The following is a 6,548-nucleotide window of genomic DNA, read 5'->3' as shown; positions in this document are numbered from 1 at the left end:
TGGAATATATGTACTTCATGCAAGACTTTCAATACTCATCTTGGACTGTAATGAAAGAGGTTGCATTTTCAACAAATCTCCTATCAGATTTGCTTTAAAAGTTTGAATATTATATTTTTGGCCATTAACTATTTATTGGTTAGAAAAAATTCATATATTTTAGATTTAAGTTGATATTTTTGAACATTTCCCTACATCTTCGTACAGCAAACTACATTGAAGAGGGTCAAACTCCAGAAAAGTTTCTACGTAATGTTTTGACTGACCTTTGTCCAATCAGATCGTAGCTGGGCGGAGTTAAGCCATTGTCGCTCATGACTTGGATGAGAGAGAGAGAGAGAGAGTGAATTGAGTAAATTATAAGTGGTGCCGATGAAGAAATTATCATAAGTTATAAACTTGCAAACAAATTAATTAAGGTCTGAATATAAAAATTACATGTATATCCTATATTGGTATAACTTTAAAGCGTTTTAAAGAACGATTTTGAAAATTTCTTTGGTCGCTCGCCGTCGACAACATGTACATGTACATGTATAAGAATGACGTAACAAACCAACTGAATTTCCAAGCATGGAGTCCGAGAATATGGACATTAAATATTTTGAAATGCGAATGATCACATATGAATTTAGATGTAGTGAAAAAGAAAGGCAACGGGGGCGGATGCTTAGTGGAAAAATAAAACAATGGCGGACAAATTCATCCTAAGGTAAAGAATGTTTCACACTGAGTAACCATGAAGAAAGTTTTTATACAAAGTAAATGTTTAATTCCAGGAAGATTCAGCAAACTTTGATTTGAATACTAATGGTAACACTTGCAATAAAAACAGTTTCTTAAATATTCGTACAGTCTTCGATGTTTGAAGTACGTACCTCATCACATTATCTATACATAGACATCGCTGTTTCCCGAATTTAAAAACCCTTCAAAGTTTCATGAATTAAATAGAAACACTAGACCTTGATTTGTCACTTTATAGAACTATTTTTGATAGATAGTTCGCTTATCTGCATCATCTAGGCTATAATTTACTCCATTAACCAGTCAACTCTCTCTCTCTCTCTCATTCAAGTCACGAGCGGTAATGTCTCAACTCCGCCCAGCTACAATCTGATTGGACAAAGGTCAATCAAAACATTACGTAGAAACTTTTCTGGAGTAAGCTCCTATTAAAGGGGCATGGTCACGATTTTGGTCAAATTCTATTTTTATGTTTATATTATTTACAATGCTTTAGAAATGCATTTATAATGATCAAATAAAATTTGAGAGTCAATCGTAGAGTAATAAGCAAGATACAGGGCTCACAATTCTTTGTCATGTAAACAAGGTTCATGCCCTGTTTTTGTTTTCATAGATTCAATATACCACTAAAAATATTTTTCTAGCTTATTTGTCTATCTTTTTTTTATTTTGGGCACAGATAGACAGTTTATGATGTTTAACACATTTGTTTTAGGTTTAAAACTATAATTTTGCTTCAACGTTCAAAATGTAAACAAACATTGCGAAAAATTTCCAGTTGTGAAACTCGCTTATAACTCAACAAATAACACTCAAATTTAGGTTGCCTATTTAAAATGCCTTCCTAAAGCATTTTAAATATTAGATCAAAAAAATAATTTTTGACCAAAATCGTGACCATGCCCCTTTAAACGCTTCAATGTAGTTTGCTGTAAGAGATTATATAAAGGAGATTAAAATATAGTATTAAAATTGTTAATTCGGTTAATTTACAAGTACTTAATTATAATAAAATTGCAACAAAATTAAAAAATAAATCCAACGACTTTCTGAGTGAAAAACGGTGAAATTTAGATTTTATTTGCGCATGCATGGATACCCTTAATTTTCAATACATAAGAAATAACATGGATGCTTCTACGAACAAATCTTGTTTTATTATCTTTACTTGTTTCCTCTTCTTTTTGACAGATGTAATGTTATAAAACCGAATGTTAATATTCCGACAAATTGTCCATTATTGATATTATGTATGCACTGAAATTTTTGCACTCGTTTTATTTTCGCTCTGTGTTTGCCATCGGGCGAATTTTAGATAAATATCGTTCTCCTTATCAAAAATATATCACAATGTTGGGGTGTATATATTTTTTGTGAGAAAATTACAAAAGGCTAAGTTCCTGTGGGTCTGCTTTTCAAAATGTTACGATTTCTCTATGTGATTATTAACGTTTACAAATACAGTTGCATGCATGTGTTCTTCAATTTGTGATTAGAACTGGAGAACATACTTGCATTTTAATTGTGTTTGTTTGTTTTTGTGGGAGGTGGGTCTTTTTAATTTTGTTTCAATACTCACTTGTTCTATATATAATTACATGTACAAATACTCGGAAAACCAGCATTCTGAAATTCATATTTATCGGGGGTTATATGTGTATTTAAGAAATAAATCAAATTAAAGGCGATGTTTTAATTCAAAATGAGAAATCGATTCATTCATAAATTATACACAGGTCTATGATAAAGTATTTTTTAAATTTGAATTAGAAAAAAAGCCTGTTTCATAATTCTTTACAAAAGAATAAATCCAAGGTGTTAAGTTTAATAAAAAAGATAGATCAAAGTTAATGCGTAAAACAATTTTTATTTCATATGTTCACGCAATCTGGGGTCCAGTTGCATTATTGCTGACTTCATACCGGATAAATGTGCTAGAATTAAATCAAAAATTTGATTGTAACCTGATTTTCTGTTAGATCTGCCTTTTATAAAACATGTGATAAAAAAGAAAATGTTGAAATAACAATGCTTTACTTCATTTTATTGATTTTGGTATCTACTGCGTAGCAAGTGAATACATGTGTGTACTCTCTCTCTCTCTCTCTCTCTCTCTCTCTCTCTCTCTCTCTCTCTCTCTCTCTCTCTCTCCTCTAGCAGGGGAAACTTTGTATACTTAAAACCCATTTAGAATGTGTGTACCAAAATGATTTGACAGTTCATATAGTATAATTACATTCATTTCTTAAAGTAATAAAACATTTACATGTGTAATTTGAATAACTGTTACGAAATTCAAGTTCGTCCTGAACAAAAATGTGTAAATAAAGTTAAGATTTTGAATTTAATTTGTTTGTACTAGGTGAAAAGATAATCTCTACGCCAACACTTTCTATGCAAGCTTAAGACATTGTGTCCAGACACAAATGAAGAATCGTTCGATGACTGTATTATGATTCTGTACAGCGTTTTGCTTATTCATACATGTATGACATGGCTCACGTCGTTAAAAGCCAAGCGTCATTGATGCATTAGTTGCTGCTGATCATCACGTATTCAAGTCACCGGAAGAGAGTTCGTTACGTGACATGACCTTGAACTTTTATGAGGTCAGGTCAACAAAGTCTTTATAATGTCATCTCCGAGTATTATCAATAAGTTAAGAGGAGTTCTTTTTTACCAGATTTTTAATTAATCAACCATAAATACTAATTTTACTACCCGACACAGTGTAGTATCAAACAATAACGGATATTAGGAAAATAAACTATGGTTCATAAAAAAATGGTTCGTGAAACTTTTTTTTCATCGTCATCATGTTGGAGTGTGACCCATTTACAAAGAAATGATAACTTTTATCGATCAAGCATTCAAGTCTCAATGGTTTGCATCGATATTACTCCAATTTCCCTTTTGTTTAAGGTGACACCAAGGAGATATTTTTTCTTCTCATAATCGAGTGTATTCTCAATAGGATTCTTATGTCAAATCAATTGACAGTGTCTAGGCGAGATCTTATAGAGTGGCTCATTTTCCTCACACTTTGTTACAGCCTCCTATGACCAACAATGTGGTATACCGCTAACCAACTGACCTAGAAAAAAGATAGAGTTTTAAAAGAACTGGCTATTTCAAACATCGTAGAAAGCGCACACAGTGCTCCAAATGCAACAAGTCTTAGAATCATTTTAACAGGACCTTGGACTTTAGGTTGTTGTGCCAAACAGCAATGTGACGTATGCTTGTCTATTTCATTGCTGGCCACTCAGCCGTGGCTCTTTGAAATCAACAAGATTTGTCTGGCATTTGAGCAAAGACTACGCAATCTGCGTATATTTCACTTGCAACAAGCGTCAATTTTAACTTATTTTGACACACGAAAAAGGTAGATCTTTACGTCCTACCGAAAGTCCAAAGTCTTGTTAAAGTGGTTCTAAATTTAAACAGACATTGTGCATGCGTGGTTGAAAAAAGGTTCCACATAACAAAGGAATATATGTATAATTCTATTTACCCCCTACTAATATAATTCAAAGGAGTGGGAAATTTTAAATGGAATGCACTTAGCAGTGAAACTGAAAAATTCATAGCAAACAACGGAAATTCAGCCACTACAACTAATTAAACAACAGAGAGTTTCTATCTAATTCATTGCTTTAAAATCACAATCTTGCGTGTATGACCAGCAAAATAAATCTATATATATATCAGTCAAATAATAATGTTGGGAAGATCAACTAATGGTAGATAAATTTAATTTCGTCCCTTTTAGATTTTACATACATGTATCTTCCATTTCCTTGCAACCAAAGCATGAAATTGAACTTTACAAAAACCGCCGGCTGCAAAGATTTTATCGAGAATGCCAACGTAAAGAATGGTTATGGTTTCAAACAAATCATGTGTTCGATCATATTAAAATATAATGTGACATTTAAGATTTTAAACATGCTTGTGGGGCTTGTATTCCGAGCTCGTCTCATTTGGAGTCATCATGGTTTTTCCCACAGCAGTGACAAGATAGAACTTGCGTGGGAGGAGGTTGCTTATTTTTTCCCTCTGTCACGAATCATGTTGAAATGAAACGTGTAGTTTATACTAATTCACTGCATGGTCAAAATACGGATAAAAGTTGACTCAAACAATCCTCAAATAAGCTTAAAAATGTCTTAAGTGCAAATTAGAGCTCTATCAATAAGACCATTAACAAGTCTTTACTTCAAAAGTTGGCGAACTACTTTGAAACCATTGTGGTGCTACGGTGCATTTTTTTTTTAATCTTTTATTGATGTGGTGACAGTGGAAATTCTAAATGTACTTCTTCTAATCAGCGTCAGTATGCTCCAGTCTTCAATGTGCATCCATTTACTATTACGAGTCTGTGATGGCATCATAGCAATGAATCAAATAACCCTATATTGCAAAGTAAGGTACTAAATATAAATTGGTCTTAGTAGGTTCTTAAAACAATAGCTTTGTCACTTTAATAGCCCGTGTTAATCTCTTTGGTAGTTAATGGGGCCGATAATTCATTACATGTGTCCTGTGTGAACTTATATTAATGATGTTTCGTTGCACGGGGAAAGAATCTCAAAGAAAATCAATATATTTCTTTTCTGTGTTTTTCCTCATTTAAATAAACTTGATTTATTTTTAATTGGAAAAAGGAAATTGAAGAACGGACTGCATTTGCGTTAGTAATTGCATATAGACCAATATCGTTTAAACTTTCAAATTTTTCACTTTAAGAAAGGTATCCGGTATTTATTGCAAATACGTTTATGTATCGTTGTATAATTTGTAACCGTTCAGCTTTGTGTTAACTTCTTATTGCAGTATACAAGAAAATGGAATCATCTGAGTAAACAACAGGATACAATTCTAACTCACTGTCGCCATCCTTTGAGTATGAACGGTCGGTTTGGTATCTTGGTACGATGGGTCTTTTGGCATTTCCAGTGCTACAGATCTATTAACCTTTTAAAACTTCAAACTCAGACGAATGCCTCTGCATTAATCCCTCACACTTTATGTCATCGAGAGATAAATGGCTGCAGCTCCAGTAGCCCTGGTAAATGTCGCCCGTCAAATTCAAAATGTTTTTGAAAGGTCGCCTCTGGTTTGATGTTCCCTGCCTCGTGTCTGTTTTGTCATGCCTGTCAGTCTTGCGATACTAGTTCGTCTGATATTTGTCCCGATTTTGTTCTTTATGCCGAAATGCATTTTTTTTTGCAATTGTGCAAAGTAGGCTTGTCCAAAACATTCCATCTTATATTGATATTATTCAGCTGGCATGATGATACACCAAAATTCTATGACTTGAATTGCTCGTTCACCCTGGTGACATCTGTTCCATCGTTACATTTACTACTGACCTTGACCATTGACCTTATAGCCAAAGTTCATGATTATTATTTAAAAATATATTATAGATACTATAGCTGTTGTTATAGCGGCATACCTGGTATATGGGGTTGTTTTAAGTAAGCACAATATGGAATCAATAGATGGGGTTCAAAATGAGTTTATACTGTTTATAAATTATGAATTACACAACTTGCATCATACTTATCTTAAAAACTCTACAGTTTTTTGTACCGGAAACTACTATATCTATTATAGATTGATAAGAACTGTTTGTCTAGATTGATGTAAATATCATTTAGATGATGTTATGCAAAAGACAAAAGGCATCACATTACATCACATTCTTTCAGTGTTAATATAATTCGAATACGATTTAATTACTATGTTTTTAAATACGTACTAGTACTGTATATATACATGTACATGTGTGT

This window comes from Crassostrea angulata, chromosome 3 (genome assembly GCF_025612915.1).
Source record: "Crassostrea angulata isolate pt1a10 chromosome 3, ASM2561291v2, whole genome shotgun sequence".
NCBI lineage: Eukaryota > Metazoa > Mollusca > Bivalvia > Ostreida > Ostreidae > Magallana > Magallana angulata.
The sequence above is the reverse complement of the archived record's forward strand: the minus strand, read 5'-3'. Positions refer to the sequence as shown.